The sequence below is a fragment of the Pseudopodoces humilis genome, chromosome 11 (assembly GCF_049639895.1).
Source record: "Pseudopodoces humilis isolate 2021_Gansu_Grassland_sample_001 chromosome 11, ASM4963989v1, whole genome shotgun sequence".
NCBI classification, from domain to species: Eukaryota; Metazoa; Chordata; class Aves; order Passeriformes; family Paridae; genus Pseudopodoces; species Pseudopodoces humilis.
In genome coordinates, this window is record NC_142210.1 from 5,618,821 (window position 1) to 5,636,215 (window position 17,395).

Sequence of the window (17,395 nt, forward strand, 5' to 3'; positions counted from 1 at the left end):
AGTGATCCTAGTAGAAATTTTTCCATTACTATTACAACACTGACACAGTTTATTCCATAAATACAACCTCAGCTTGCTAGAAATGCATTTCTGACTGAGCACAGTAAAGAAAATATACACTGTGAGCAGAATACCCAGGTTAATCAATACTCTGTGTCTGTATAGTTCAGCCACATCAGTATATACAGTAAGATATTTTTCTCTATTTTCTTCAACAAGAAAGTGTTCAGGAGTTCATTTAAGTTTTTCATAAGAAATTCTTTATACAAGCTGATCAATAAACCAAGGTTTGGGAAAAAACAGAAAACTATTAGAATTCTACTGTGGTACAGTATTTTCTACTCCTACCAGGTGTCTGTGTAAGCTGGGCTGCAAACCTGAACGTCAAAGCTACACACTGATATGGATTTGTTGACTGACACCAGGAAAACCAAGAAAACAGTAAAAGGAGCACACAGAAAGAAGGCCAAAAGACAACTCAGTATGCCTTGTGAAGACTAGACAAAAGTTCATGCAGGAAGAAATTTCTGGCTGGGATACAAATGTGAACAATTGCCTGAGAAACAGCCCAGTTCACCTGCTGAGTAGCTGCCAGCCATTCTGTAGGAAGGCAGGGTGAATTTATAACTTGGTAACATAAGGCTGAAGAGATGGAGAGCAATAGCAGGTGGCCTTTGATATCAAGGTCTTTGCTACTGCAGCTTCAGTACCTTCTCTTGCTCCAGGCAATCACTTGATCTCACATGATTTCCCAGAAAGACCAAATTCTACTTAAGAGGTTGCAACAAAGCTCAGGAAACATTTTCTCTCAAAGGACATCTTGGGAAACTGAAGCAATCAGAATGATGAGGCTTTTTGCTCCTGCCAAGTGCCTAAGGTAACAAAGGTAATCAAAATAAAGGCACAAAATAAGATTCTGACTGTAGATGGTCAGTGTCTAATACAGGGATGATATTTCGGGGTTGGATTTTGTGAATATAATCATCTGAGATGACAAGAACAATTTCCTTTCGCACATGAGAGGATCTTGCAGAGAAGAAAATAACATTTAATGGTCCCTTTTGCCCTCCCCTCTGGGTTTGCTTTTACTCTCCTCTGTAACAAACAGGCTGATCAAAGTTCTTCCTTCCCACTCCATGGGGAGGGAGGACCTGCAGACACAGGGCCGTTGCTCTCAGTAGTTTAAAAGCAATGTATTGCACAGATAATGAATCTCAACTACACAGGAACATAAGTATTTTAACCTGAAAACCATAGAAACTAACCCTGATGTTGCAAAATAATGACCAGGGAGAGTGAGAGAAGGGATTGTATTTTTATCCAAGTGTGAGAACAGCTCCTCTTGCTCCAGACACATCAGCTCAGAATGGGTAGAAGTATGTTCTCTAGGCCCTGCAGTATCTCCTGGAAGCTTGAACACACTGATGCATGTTCTTGTGGTCACCCCAAAGACAGGCAAAGGACAGGGCAGAACAATCAAATTAACTGCTCAGGAGTATTGCATCCAACATTCCCTTGGCCAAGGGAATAATGGAATGAGGTATGGAGGGTTATGAAGTCTGACTGCTGATAGGAGAATAAAGATAAAGCACTATCAGAAATTAGTCCTGAAGATCAATCCTCAAGCACCATGCTGAGTTAGCTCCTTGCAAAGAAGAGCAGAGCAGAACATCTCCTTTAGGAAGGAGCCCATTTCTTCTCACAGGTCTCTTATTGATGGTCACCTTGGACTAGAAGGCTATCAGCCAGAAAACATCATGGTTCCTGGTTGCAGCCTTCACAGCTGCATATGGGACTGTTGTCTAACACCACAACACCTTCTCATTCTTCCCAGTTGTCTTGTTACACTTGCACTTCCAAAAGAGACTAGAAATTCTGCTTCCTAAGTAATTCCCAGTGAACAGCCACAGGGTGCTGCAGGGAGAAGGTTAAAGATTCCTCTCACACAATCCTTGTCAAGGTCCTGGTACTTCAATATGCTGCTCAGAAATGTTACCTCTACTACAGTGTCACAATCCAACACCTCAAGACATGACAGGAGAGAAATATACCTTAGGAAAATGTGGGAAAGGTACTAAAAAGTACTTGATGCCACTCCTCCAAACATTTAAGTATAAGCTAGACAGTTAAAGTGGTTTACTGGAGCCTCTGAGCTGCTGTGCCCTCCCTGCTTCCAGCACCAGGGAAGCAAAGCATTGGGATGAGGGTCAAACTCCAGCATGGCCAGTGTAGGACAGTTTAGTGGGACTTGATTGGAGAGAAATGACTCAAAATGGCTCAAACATCAGGTTTGAAAGCCAAGAAAAAGCCTTTCCTGACAAACATGCATGTCAAAGAAAATCCCATATTCCTTTAGCATCCATGTCTTACTGCAAATATTCAGTTTGGGACTTTTTTTTTTAAAAAAAAAAGCACCAGAAAGAATGAAAAACACTTATAATGCACTTACACACAACATTAGTCTGTTTCACTAGTAACTGTTATTCATCCTTCTTCCATTCCAAATTCTGGTACTATCCCTTCTCACCACCAAGACTGAGAGCTGACATGTCCCTCACCCTTTCTTCCCCTCTTGCTGAAACCTAATTTCCACTGCTCTAATAGTTCTTGACTTAACTGGGACAAGGAAAATTATTCTGGGCTTCTCTGTCCTAGCAGTTACTCTATTCTGTATTAACCATCCAGAGCACTGCAAAATCATACTAAAGCCCCAGGCAACCATTCTAATGCTTCCTTAAATTCCTGGTTTAATCAAATTGCCCATTTTTACTGGACATGTCTCTAGCCATATATATACATACATATATGAGAACTTTCTGTATAAAAATCCTTCAGTGTTAAGAAAATTCAGAAAAGCTCATTTAACAGCATTCATTCCAAGAGCTCACAGTAAGCTAAATTTCTATCCAACCTTAAAACAGAGTTACTCCTTATACAAGATGTATTTTTTGCCCATCTTTTTAAGCAATATACAAAAGTATTTATCACACTAAAGAACAGAAACTTCAATAAATATTACAGACCAATGAAATGCATAATTGCATCCACTAGTTTAGGCATGGAGCTGAAAGGCCTGGTTTTCAAACACTGGCTACACAACAGCCCCCTTGTTCTGTTTTAATCTAAACTATCACATTCATCCACCTATGCCAAAGGAAATGAATTTTTAGGTGCACTCATCTCAAACTCTGACCTTTACTTTGTATCACCTATTGTCCAATATCAAAACCATGGCACCATTAATTTCTTTAAGGGATGCAAATTTGTTTCTGCACAACCCCATTTTTCACAGCAATGTAACTACAAATTTGGTTTGGCTGATGGCAGCAGCAGTTTTTGAGCAACACCATGTGCATCTCTGAAGCGATAAGCTCTTTTCAGAGCAGTGACCTATACCTTACTCTGTTACAGAGCTGTGCCATTTCTGGTGGGGAAACAGCAAAGGGAAATTTTCTGTACTGTACCGTGATAAAGCAAATCCCTTGCATTTTTCAGATTCCCGAAAACTGCCAATCACTTTAACTGCAAGAGACAGCACACTGCATAAATGTATTATGACTTTCTAGAGGAGTGTATCCAGAAAAGCCTTTACTTGGGGCCACCACCTGTTTGGAAACTACTCTTCTATCAGGAAAAAGGGCTGGTTTCCATTTCCTGTGCCTGAGACAAGCAACCACAGTTTGAGTTCACCACCAAGTTACGCTGTCCAGTTTCTCAGTGAACAAAATTCTCCCATCCATGAGCAAGGCATTGAGTACCAGCTGATTCTGCAGCTTCCACTCTGCCCATCCTAAGGCTGGAAACAGAGAGGGTTGGCTGAGGGCTGGTGTCAGCGCAGGGCAGAGCAAATAAAGATACCAGTGTAATCACCCTTGAGATAAGGCAGCCAGTGCAAGCACAGCTGTCTAGGAAATAAACAGCAGAGAAGCAGAAATGCAAAATGTAAGCAGGAGATCTATTAGACCTGAAAATCACCTGGACTGAGACACAACATCCTCTGCTACTGCTGCAACATTCTGTCAAGTAATTAAGTTTTCCCCTTCTTACCTTCCCTCTCAGGACAGAGCACAACCATTTAATAGTGCATAGCTCCATTTTTCAAGTACAACAGAAAAATACAAAGTAGCAGCACACAATCAGGTTTTGGGTAGTAAACTATGCACAGTCTTTTTCCTCCTAAATTACAGCTGCAATGGAGAATGCAAGGACAAGGGGGAATGGTTTCAAACTAAAAGACAAGAGATTTAGATAGGATGTTAGGAAGAAATCCTTCCCTGTGAGGGTAGCAGGCCCTGGCACAGGGTGCCCAGAGAAGCTGCGGCTGCCCCTGGATCCCTGGAAGTGCCCAAGGCCAGGCTGGACAAGGCTTGGAGTAACCTGGGATAATGTAAAGTGTCCCAGCCCATGGCAGGGGGTAAGATGAGATGATTTTTAAAGTCCCTTCCAAACCATTCTGGGATTCTGTGAAACCATCCAGTTAATTGCTCCATGCCGTGTACCAGTGGCAGGGCCCTTGATTTCAGCCAGCCCTGCTCAGGCTCCACCCAGGTGATGCTCTGGCAGTACCAGCAATGCCAGGAGAAAGACAGGACAGAGCTCACCAGAGGTGTGTGGTACTCACTCAAACCTCTGCCACAGGGCACTTCAAAGATCGACAAACCCTTGAAGGTGGATGAAATAGCAGCTGGGATTGCCTGCATTCGCCTTCATAGGCTGGGACTTTAAGTGGAGCACACTATAGCACATTAATAACAATTTTAGAAGAAAACAATACTGATTTCATTTACTTTTACAAAGCCTTTGCCCTCATCTTTGCTGACTACAAGTGTCAAAGAAAGGTCAAAATAGCTTAATTTTCTTCTGCGCTGGACAAAAAGGCATGAAGAACAGACAGTAAATTTAGCTTTCCTCATTTGCACTGGGGCTTGAAGGAAGGAGAAAAGGAATGTATTATCATAAACTGACCCCAGCATAAACTTTTATCATGGTTGTATAAACCGAAAAAGAGAAAGCAGAGATTAGAGATTAAAAAAGATGCATCACCTCAAAGACAGTAGCTAGGTTTCAATGCAAAAAAAAATTGTGGTAACAGAACACAAAAAACTGAGCAGCTTTCCAAACACAGCTACTCCAAAATAGCAGACAATGCAATGCTCAGGCACCAGAGAATGGAGACCAAGCCAAGTAGTAAATGAATTAAATAAAAGTGGATTGTGGTCTTTATCAGTAATGCTGAATTCTCCTTTACCTGGAAGCACTGAGCAAACATTATTTTAATAGAAATGTAATTCTGCTTCAAGATGACAAGTGCAATGTGCTTGAGAAACAATATAATCCTATTTGATACAGGGACCTGCAGACTACCTGCAATGCTACCTAGCAAATTTACAGTTTCTTTATTGCTGCACCTGTATCTACTAATCAGTATCCAAAAGTTACACATGACCAGAACATAATCAAACATTTTTCTAAATGCATCCACACAACATCTACAGTTTTTTTCAGCTGGGGCAGACAGGCAAGGAAAGAACCTACCAGGGACCTCTACACCTAGTCAAGGTTTTAGAGTTAGGATGGAAGCCTGATACAATCAAATTTTCACATGAAAAATGGACCCAAATCCAGACTCCAGACAAAACCCAGTGGTTATCCAATATCAGAATGTGTGCACACTGCAAGTCAGTCTTATGGTGGATGGGTGGGCCAGTGGATAGCATAACTTATCCCTTGCTAGTAGAGCTTCCCAGTGAGCACAAACACATGAAGCACCGTGTACCTGTCCCCGTGGAAGCTGCAAATCTCCGCCAAGAGATGCACCATGTCATCAAATGTTACCCAGAGAGGTTGTGGCTTCCACACCCCTGGAATTGTTCAAGGTCAGGCTGGATGGGGCCCTGAGCAACCTGATCTAGTGAGTGACGAGGGCTGGAGCTAGATGAGCTTTAAGGTCCCTTCCAACACAAACCATTTCATGGTTCTAGGATTCTACAATCATTCCTGAGCCACCTCTGGCTGCAGCAGCTGCTGGAGAAGCACAGCTGACAGAGCTCCAGCCCTCCCTGCAGCAGCCCAGCAGGAACAAACTGCTGAAACAAACCAAGAGACAAGTGCTGACAAACACTGTCACTCCAGTGACAGCTCTGAACACTCTGTGCTCCAGTGCTCCCACGGGATGCACTTTCTTCCCATGCCCTGTCCTGCAGGAGGGATGCAGCCAGAGCAGGCACCACATCCAGCCCACAGGACATCTGGCAAGACGCCTCTGATCAAGAGCCAAGAACCAGAACGGTTTTACTGGAAATATCTCCAAGTGTTTCCCAGCTACTGTTGAAAATCCCTCCTTGAACAAGGCTGGAACAGCTCCTGGCTCCAGTGCAGGTGCCTCTCCCCAGCTGCACACCGTGAGAAGTCCCTGTACTGACAAAATCTGCTGGGGTTGTGATAGCAGCTAAGAAAACAGCAAGTAAACAACACACAAGTACTCAGAGCAGGAATACCAGCACAGCCTGATATTTATTTAATGACTCATCCAGAGGAGGATCTGTCCCTTTAGGCTTATGGCCAGCATGAGAACAGGTAATAGGAGAGTGCATGAAATCACTGGAGCTCAGCTCCTCCTGACCTCTGAGAACAAAGGAGCCTTAGAACAGCAAAAATATCCTCTTTTCACTCTCTCTCTTCACTCTGTTGCACAATCTTTCTCCACACAGTAAAGTCACGATTTTTACTGACCGGGAAACGAGAAAGCAAAAGGCAGAGAACATCCACACAACAGCAAAACACAGACTACACCAGAAAAGGTATTTCACAGTGAGATTCCTCAGCTTTATGGGGTTTTTGGCAAAAGGTTCACAGATAACATCTGAAGAGGACACTTGGAAAACACAGGCACTTAGGAAAGAGAGCTTTTAGAACTCAGTCACACCTTTTGCTTTGGGGCTTTCAAGCTTCCATCCTTTTATGCAGAACTGTGCAGATCATAGCAGACACCAAAGAGCACCAATGAATGTGAACAGTATTTTTCTCTCCAGCTACAAGACTTTTCTTCCTCAACAAGTAAAATCCCCTGACACTGCATCCTCTTGTACCTGTCAAGTCCTACATTCCTGAGAGGCTCTCCCTGCTACCAAATATACAAATGTTCAAGGAACTCACATGGCTTCAAATCTATAAAAGCACATGAAGAGTTCACTCCAGGCTGAACTTCTACTGGGATTTTCTCCTCACATTTGTGCACAAATTTATGTACAAATCACATTTATGTACACATTTATGTACAAAAGGCATATGACACCAGTGCTGAACATTTTCAAGCGATTTCTGTGCAGGCAGAATGCCTACTGATAACCACCTATTTTTCACCATTTACACTCCACTACTGTCTTTGAGCTCAGAGCTGCAAGTTGGCTCATGACAAAAAAAAGAAAAAATAATTATTAATGAAGAAGCCATCAGAAAGGCAAATTTATTAGCCTAATTAAAAAAAAAAAAAAAAATCAATTAATGCTGCTTAGCAGGCAAACTTCGGCCTACATACCTCATGGCTTCCTTTTATGTTATTTATTAAAGTGAGAGTAAAGTCTAAACCAAGACATTTTAAACCTTAACTGTCTCAGAAATGCTGGTTTTATTTCTATGTCGAGTTCAGGACTTATGTAACATTTCCCATTTTGATTTCTGTTACTAAAGGATTTTAAAACAAAACTGTACGGTCACTGCCTACAGCCCCAAGGGGCTGAGTACAAAAATAACATAAAAGATACCACAAACTCTACAAAATACAATTCTGATTTAATTTCATTCAAGCATTATGTTCTTTACTTTGGGGAAATTACTTTATCATCTTTGATAGCAAGAACTCTTCTTCAGCTCTTCTGAACACTGAAAATATCATTTGAGGTACAACTGAAACAAAACTTGAAAATGCCTTATGTAATTTAATACACTCGCCAAACTAAACCAAAGTTCGTCTTACATGCAAATAAAACAATTACACCATTTTCTCCACTCACCAGAAAATATCTGTGTTCCCAATGGCTCACCTCTTTCACTAAGCACTTCATCTTTTTCAAAGACTTCTAAATCAATGAAAATTAATTAGTGGAAAATATTTCTCCTTATTTCTCCTGGTGATAAAATACACATTTTCACAAGCAAGTTTCCATGGGTTGTGCCAGCCAGAGAGGCAGTGTCAGGCCAAGCTGGGATGAGGGTGGATCTGCCTTTGGTCAAGGCCCAAGACATCGGGCAGCTTATCTGTCACATACAAAACCTACTCACCTTCAGGACATGTTATTTTCCAGTAGGAAAGTGTGAAAAGGCTCATTTTGGAAGATGTAATGGTCCATCAGCTTTTGTCCTTAACTCTCTTTGCTGTTCCTCCCAAACTGGTGTTCTGGAGATATAAAAAGAACTTCAATTTAAAATACAGCTCAGATAAACACTAAATTTTTCCTGCTTTCTACCAGGCCCACTGAAAGGATGCCTGAAACCTATCTGATAGTCCAGTCACTGAATTACTGCTGTCTTATCTCAAAGGAGGCTGTAAGGAGTTATTTCCTTACCCTTGCCACCCTCACAGCTTACACATCTACCATCCATAGCAGCATACTGAGAATTCATCCTGAAGATTGGGAACATGCAAGGGACTTACTTAAAGTCATACTGGTGCCAGAACTGAGAATTGCACTGTGTTATCAAAAGTCCCTTTTCACCTTGCCTGCTACATTTGACATACTGACATACACTTACTACACTCAAGTTTATCTCAAAAGCATAAACACTGAACTGTTCTGCTGAATTTTGCTGCAGTTCCCTTGACGACAGATTACCTTCCTTCTCCTCACCAGAGACACTTGGGTCCAACTGTGCAGCACAACCAGGGCACCTCTTGCCCTGCTTGGGACTATGAGGAGCTGGACATACGTTTGCAAAATTAGGCTGAAAAGGCAAAGCAAAAGCACTGGGAGTGTAAATGAGCAAACGCCACGTTAGAAGCAATTTCCCTGGCAGTCCCATTTTGCAGCCAAAATAACTAGATCACTAGCAAGAAACATCCCAAGAAGATAAATGGTGTGTTACAAGATTAACCAAGGTCACTTCTCTTACATCCGGCTTTCTAAAAAGATGCCTCCCCCAAAAACTTAACCCTAGGGCTCCATCCAAATTAAAAATTCAGTGTTGATGTACATCAATACAAACCAAATCAAAGTATTCCACAGCCTGCCAAGTGTTGACTGCCCAAGGAAAGGCCACATGCCTTCTAAGTGAGAGAAATCTCCATTTGAGAGCCACCTAAACTTTGAGACTGCTGCTGCTGCTGGGTGTTCAGAGATAACTGCCAACTCATTAAAATCCCACATTAGAAGTTTATTAAATATGCAAACATTAATGGAATTGGATGAGCAGCTACTTAGGCAGATAAAATTGCAACGTGGCGCATCCCGCAGTTCCCGTTATCAATGTTGTGTCCTTTTGGAAACATCTGTTAAAGAGTCACAAAGTTGCTCAAGGCAGTGAAACCCTTCGACTCTTTCAGATTACTCAGGTCACACTCTGAACATTCCCACTAGCCTAGAAAAGACTCCTGCTTCCCAATAATTACAGCTCAGCATCTACTGTCCATTTCCACTTTTATGCTTCACTGCTGGAGATGCAAAGTATCTCCAAGGGTTTCCTTTTTTAGGAATATCTGCAGGACAAGTCCCACACCTCTTTGCAAGCTCACAGGTATAGTGGTTTTACACATATCCCAAATTCACAGTCCTTGTCAGCTTGCTGCAAGAATTACAAAAGAAAGAGCAGAGTGTCATACAGACAAGAGGGATTAAAGAAAAGTGTTTAAAAAGCAGCTCTCCTGAACTTCAGGTAACTGCACACATGCACGTGTGTGTAGAGCTCTGCCTTTGAGATCCTTCTTTCAGCTCTCTCAAACACAAGCATCAGTCCCCCCTGCAAACCTCACTCTTAGTACATTTTGCTCCACAAAATGCAGTTTCACTCCTGGGATACCCTGCAAAGTCCCAGTGCCTGGTGAGTGTCTCAACAAACCTCCAAGTTTTTGCTGTAGAGTGATATCGGACTTGGAATTGTTCTTCGCTAATGCTATCAGCATAATCTGAGTTAGCCCTTTCTCTGAGAGAAAGGAGGACAAGGAATATCTCTCATCACACAGAGAATAAAGAAGCCCCTAAGAGTCCCTAATGCACTTCCAGGTGATTCTGGCAATAGCCTTGCTCTCTCAGTGGCTTCAGAGAATGTCTGGAAGATTCAATCCTCTAATTATGGAAAAACAGGTGTGGTCTAGCACCACCTTCTCAGAGGTGTGAGGTTTCAGCAAAAATTAAATGAAATCTTAGGGCACAACCTTGGAAAAAGCATGCCTTACAGGGGAAGAAGGGAAATGAAGGAGTATGAAGTGACCCCCAAAGAAAACACTGAGCTCATTGAGCACAAAGAGGCTGAGCAGGTTCTTTACCACCACCTTTCCTGGTTCTAGTGACAGTCTGGAGAAGCAAGGGCTGTTGCTGTAATTGCCAACAGCTTCCCAGAACCAGCCCATGGGATGCAACACTGAAGTTTGTGTTTCTTTCAGTCCTGCAACCATATGGGCGTCTCAAAATAGAAGGTTCAAGGATGCCTTGGCCAAGAGGGAATCAACAAAATCCCCCATCCATCACCTGATGCAACGCCAGGCATCACATGTTGCAGAACCTTGAGCAGCAGCCAGTTTGAGGTCAGGTACACAATAGCCTCCCACTCCATGAACCAGGAAGCCAGGGCTTAGGTTTAGATCTTTTAAAGGAGAACTGAATTACTTTGGAAATTAAAGCAGAGACTTCAAGGTAATCTGGGTTCTGAAAAGGGTCCTGACTCAATCTCACATGGATTCTGGGGACTGATCTTTGCTGCTTCAGTATGTTCAGAAACACAGAAAAGCAGTCAGCTCATGGCTGGCCCCAAGGCCAGCTATTCCCTGACAAAGCAAAGGAAAACCCATACAAATCCGTTTACCTCTTAAGAGATATCATGGTGACTTTCTGTTGCAGACAGTACATTCCGGCCCTAGACACAGGGAAAAATGACTGTGCAAACATTCCCTAAGGCCCTCAGCACTAGGAGGCTTCTATACAGGTATGTGCTCTGCCAACTGCCCATCAGTCCACTGAGCTCCTCTTCTTGACTGCACTACACAGAGCACATCAACAGTTTGGATTATCTCTGCCCAGAGAGCTCCTGCCCACAGGAACATGCAATGGATGACTGAACACAAAAATAATACTTGTAGCTTACAGACAGAACCCTTGTTCTGCCCACCAGGCTGCAGGAGGGGCCCCTACCCACGAGAACACACTAAATCCGTTAACCAGCACTGGTATTTCCTCCCAGTACAGACAGACAAGCACACTGAAACTCCAGGACACTGTGCCTTGGGGAATGTAAATACCCCATTAAAGGACAGCTCTGTTTATAAGGGAACCAGGGAGGTCACAGTGCTCTGTGTCAGGTATGTGACACACTGACCTGTGCCCAGGAACACAGGAATCCTTCCAGCAACCCTACAGCTAAAGCAACTCCTAAACATTCTTATTCCCAAAGCGGTGTCCCAATGCCGCCAAGCAACATGGTGAACTTTAGTGTTCAGATTGCAAGGAAAACAGGTAGAAAACAAATGATTCTATGAAAACTCCACCATCCAGCTGCCATCTGCTGAGGTCCATGGCACCACCAGCATGAGAGCCCAGCACTCTGTTTGCTCCACCAACATGTAGGTGTCAGGCTGACCTGAAGCCACCAGCAGTGCTGGATACACAGCATCAGTGGGAAACTCCTCTTTGAGGGATACCTGAGCAGCCAAGACACAGGGAAGGATAACATTGCAAGGAAATTTCATCCCCCTTAGCACTGAGCCATCCTGCCACAAGCCAAAGGTCACAACTGTAGTGGCACCAAGAGAGTGACAATGTAAACCTCACAAGAAAGGCTGGCACACTGATCCAGAGATATGGATGCTGGGGACAAAGTTCTTTATCCATGAGTTGGGCAAATCTGTTGAGCTAAGATAGGAGCAACCAAAACTCACAAGTCTCTGAAATGTGGACAAGGCGTTTCTTGGTGACTGTAACAAACCAATGGAGTAAAATTAATGTTTTCTCAGCACTTTGCTGTCAGGTGACCTTGCCAATGCCCTTCTGCAGGAGACAGGATCCTCTCTGACAGAACTACCACCAGCAGCTGACCCAGCTCACTGACCAAGGCTGACACTGCTGTGCTCCCCTCTGCTCAGCTCCAAGATTGGATTCCTGATCACCTTCTCCCCGAGGGAACTCCAGAAATAGCCTTTGCTCACTCAAGGGAGTCCACGCCTGAACTAACCACAGGCAGAGGCCTTTGTTCACAGCCCACACCACGGCAGCTTGCCTGCTCCAGAGGTGGGTGCAAGGAGAAATGTAGGCCACACATGCAGACAAAAAGAGACATCCAGAGTTCAGAGATGCCAGAGAACCCATTGGCAGAGTCAGGAAGTGAAAGCCCATTAAATCAGCCTGCAAGTGCTGGGGTACGGCTCAACACAAGCCAGGCAGGCTAAGGACAAAACACACCTCATCAGAGAGTTAAAAACTTGTGGGCTATTTCCCCCACTAAATTGCCTGATGAATCATTAAAGAATATCTTTGTGACGTAACTATTCAGACTTACACAAAGAAGCCTTGTAATTAGCTCTCAAAGTAATCCTCTGGCCACCATCTGGAGCTCAGCCTAAACCTTGACCTCAGTCACACCAGACAGCCACACATCCGTGACACACACCTGACAGTGAGTCACACTGCTACACTGCATTCACAAAGTGGAGAAAGTTGACAGGAATGCTAAAAACTCGAGCCAACCGTAGAACTCAACAGGTTCTTCAGTTCACACCCATCACACTTAAGGAAATGGTTTCAAAAATAGAAAGTTAAAAAGCAGGAGTCAGCAACCCAATCCAGCGTCTAAAACAAAATGTTTCTTCCATCGAAACCTCAGTTTATAGTAAACAAAGTTGACACATGACCGACCCAACCTTCTTCCAATAACACAGGATGAAAATCTTCCTAGAACCAGATTCTGACAGAAAACAGACTTACCACAGATATAAAATAACTTATTCCCCCAGGTATAAACAGCTCAAAATATTTTACTATTAAAGGATGGCAAAATTATTTTACCTAAAGCACCATATATGACTGGATATTCTTTTTCTTGCTAAAACTTTCTGATTAGTTTGAAATTCCTGCTCCCCACAAGCAAATAAAGTCGAAGATGTCTCCCACCTCTTCGAAAGCCTCTTAGCTAGAGAAAAATTAGTTTTCTTTAATATATAGCTCTATGTTGCTTGCTGAGCTCTCCACAGCAAAGCAGTCAAGAACGATACAGGCTACATCACCAAGAACAAAATTTATCTTGTCAGTCCCAGAGGAATTCTATTTCTAATAAAGTTTAGCAAGCAGATTTTAGACTTTTGTAAAACAGCCCACAACACAAGGAAGGATGGAGCAGGCTGAAAGTGCTGAAACAGTTATTGCTTAGTTCATATCTGAGAGCAAATCTCTGCAAGAATGAGAAATGTTTATTTTTTTCTAGGGATCACGTGTCTATAAAGGACAAAGAGCCTTCTGTAGTAGGAGCCATGGTCCCAGAGCAGAGACCTCCTGCCAGCTGGGCTCCTGGCACACACAATTCCCTCCAGCTCGAGGGACAGTTAAATACAAATAAGAGCAAGATTAGAACAAACCACCAGACGTGGCACCATCAGAGAGACCCCAAATTCCAGCCTTTTCAGTACAGAGACAGACTGGGGCTGTCACTGCTGCCAGGTACAGATGTGGTTGTCTCCTCACATCATGCAGACTCCCAGCCCTGGACATGGGGACACTCTAGGGGATTTTGAGTCTCCTCTAGGACCATTCCCCACAGTCAGACTGGCTTCAGTTTGGGAGGGGGTGGCTTAAAGTGACTATCTTTGCCACAACACCTTTCTCCTGGCTGCAGCTTCAGCAGGGATTACCCAAGACCAAAGTCCTACACAAGTCAATATTTAACTTGACCTCGGCACTGCTGAGACCCACCTGGAATACTGGATATAGTCACTTGCAAAAGGTTATGCAGCCATTTCTAACAAAAAATAATAACAGGCAAGCTCTCTTCTTCATGAGAACTTGTGAAGAAAAATTCTATAGGGACAGCAGTTAGAGCCAGCATAAGTGATTTCAATAAGGGAACTAAAGGAAAATGCTTCCAGCAAAGCAGATGTAAACAATGGGATGTGTACACTGCAGACCAGGTTCAGGGCAGGGGCAAGAGCCACATGACAAAAAGCACTTAAAAACAAACCACACCAAGGTCTGGAAACTCAGCATTTGTCCCACAAGTTGTATTTTAACATTGCAATTAATCTATGTCACAAAGGCTTATATAAGTCTTGCACATTACAAGGAGAAGCATTTCTTCTTCACTAATTGCCACTAAGCATGAACTGCTATACTAACACAGACTTTAAAATAACACAATAAACAAAAGTAATTTTTTTCCAGGTTAACTGCTCCTGGTCTTAGTGAGGGTAAAAAAACTGTTTATACAAAAAAAAAAAAAAATTCTCTGCATGTACCTGATATAATTTTTTGCCAATAGTCTCACCTTTTATCTTTTTGGATGGAGAGCCTTCTGCTGTGAGAAACAGCTGTTAAAATACAATTCAGGCCAAAAGTGAGCAACTGAGAGTAATTCCTTCTTTCCTACATCTGTTTCTATTCTTTATCCACCTGTTCTCTGTGATTTCTTTATTTGTTGTTAGCACTCCCACCTTTACATTTAGCAAAAACTGGTTTTGCTCTTTAAACCAGAACATCTGTTAAAGCAATGATTCCCATGTAGTTATGGGTGAAAACCACCACAGATAGCATTATAAAAATTCCCCAGTTCTTCTATTTCTAACCTTTCACAGGCAGAAGTTTGGTCAGCACCCAAAAGGAAACTTTTTCAGGAAACAAAAATATTTCTCCTGGGAAAGAGTAGAATGAAGAGGCTGAGGAAATTAGGAACATCTGGAAATAAGGAGTAGTGCACAGCTTTCATCCCCAAAAAAATCCAAAACAAAACAACAACCACCAAAAAGACAAACCACACACACCAGGACAGTCCAGCAAAGTGTAGCCTTGGGGAACACCTTCAGGAGCAGCTTAACTGATTTGGATCCCTGTCACTGCCTAATGGGCGGGCCTGCCTCTCCCTGTTGGATGTACAGGCACAGAGCTCCATGGATTCAACTCCCATATGGTGCTAATTGCCGGTTTGGCACTGGGTCCAGCCCACCACACCACTTACACCTGCATTTGAGGAGCAAAGAAAATAGACAAGCAAAGGGATGGAAAAGAGGTGCACAGGGCTCCCCTTTCCAGCAGTAATATCAAACCCATTCCTGAAATTCCACACTTCCAGATCCATAAAGTTACCACAAAAATTCAAGTTTTCACGGCTCAAATGCCTCCTTGGAGCAATAAGATCACAACTTCACTCCATCTTGGAGTGAATGGAGTGAATGAAGTGAATATTTACCTTTATTTTTTCTGCTCTGCTTTGAGAATGAGATCAGTATATTAAGAGCAGCCTACCTCTGAAGCAGTAAAACTACAGGTCAAACGAACAACTGTCAGTGAATTCACAGCAAGGCCTCAGCACTTTCCAGTAGCAAAATTCTCATAGAGCTGAAATGAGAGAGGAAGCAGGATCCTGTCCGTTTTATCTAAAGGTTTTATTTTCATGTTACTTTCATAGAGGTGTTACTTACACCCAATCGCTATCCATTTAGCAAAAATGAGGCACAGTACAAGATTGTGCCTGGTGAAGCGCCCTGCCCTACAAAGAGAAAAGAGGAATGGTTTGGATTGGAAGGAATTTTAAAGCTCTCCCCATTCCTGCCACGAGCAGGGACACCTTCCACTATCCCAGGTTGTTCCAAGCCCTGTCCAACCCGGCCTTGGACACTTCCATGGATGGAGCAGCCACAGCTTCTCTGAGCAGCCTGTGCCAAGGCCTCACCTCCCTCACAAGGAGGAATTTCTTCCCAATATCCCATCCATCCCCGCCCTTTAGTAGTGGGAAGCTATTTCCTTTGTCCTGCACTACAGTTCCTGCTTTCCCTCATTAGTTTAAGAGCTCTACTTCTCAGGGCTAAGCCACATAGCCCAAGAGAAGCAGCCATTAAACTTATCCCATCCACTCTCCCAAACTTCTGCCACTTTTGATGCGAGAAGCATCAAAATTCCTACACTTTTTTTTGTTTACTGGAGAGGGCACAAAACCATTGGAGCCTGTGTTGGTCTTTGCCATTGTCAACAGCCCCCAGACAGGATTAGGACAGACATCAGAGGCTTAGCTCCGGCGGGATTTGCTCCAGGTTGTCTGGAGACTGACTGGAACGCTTCCTGCTGCCCGGAAAGCAGCGCTAGCACCCCGGGACTGCTCACCTGCCTCACAACAGGCACCGCCAGCACCTCAGCGGCGGCCGGGGCCACGGCTGCACCTCTGACCGCTCTCTTAAAATGGAAAAAATCCCTTCGTAATATCAAATATACAAGCGCGACAGCTCCGCGCCTGCAAGCAGGAGCGGGGTTTCCTGAGCACCCCGAAAGCCAGGCACTCCATTCCCCGAGCATCCCGTGTCGCTCAGCACCCCGCGCTTCCCGGAGCATTCCCCGAGCATTCCGTACCCCCGAGAACCGCGTTCCCGGGGCACATCATTCCCTCAGCACTCCGTCATTCGGACACTGCGCTCCCTAAGCATCGCGCTCCCCGAGCTCCCCGTTACCTGTGCAGCCCGTACCCCCGAGCTCCCCGTTACCTGTGCAGCCCGTACCCCCGAGCTCCCCGTTACCTGTGCAGCCCGTACCTCCGAGCTCCCCGTTACCTGTGCAGCCCGTACCCCCGAGCTCCCCGATACCTGTGCAGCCCGTACCCCCGAGCTCCCCGTTACCTGCGCAGCCCGTACCCCCGAATTCCCCGTTACCTGCACACCCCGCGTCCCCGACTGGTGCCACCGCTCCGCCTCACGCCGGTCCCGTAACGTCACCTCCGGGCGCGCGCCAGCTGCAGGCGGGATTTAAAGCAGGGGCGGGGCCTGAGGGTGTGGGTGAGGCATGAGGTGTGTGGGCGGGGCTGAGATTGTGGGCGGGGCCTGCGGGTGTGGGTGGATAGATGGGGCGTGGGGGTCTGAGGGGCGTGGGCGGGGTTTAAGGCGAGGGCGTGGTCTGATGGAGCGTGAGCGGGTCAATAATGTGTAGGCGGGGCCTCGGGACATAGGCGGGGATGTCTCAGGGGAGCGGGCGGGGTCTCTGTGGGCTGGGGGGGGGTCTGTGGGCTG

General features: G+C 44.4%; 1 protein-coding gene across 3 annotated transcripts in view; it reads right to left on the minus strand.

Moving 5' to 3' along the window:
• Positions 1–17,145, minus strand: part of MAP3K13 (mitogen-activated protein kinase kinase kinase 13) — a 70,788-nt gene extending 53,643 nt beyond the window's left edge. For 2 of the 3 annotated variants that reach the window (XM_088060927.1, XM_014258305.2), the window contains exons 1-2: positions 17,042–17,145; positions 8,281–8,395 (exon numbers count right to left, since the gene is read on the minus strand). The gene's annotated coding sequence lies outside the window, so the exon portion shown is untranslated. The remainder of the gene's footprint in view (positions 1–8,280; positions 8,396–17,041) is intronic. The other variant, XM_088060926.1, reaches the window with a different exon arrangement.
• Between the last annotated feature and the right edge of the window lie 250 nt (positions 17,146–17,395).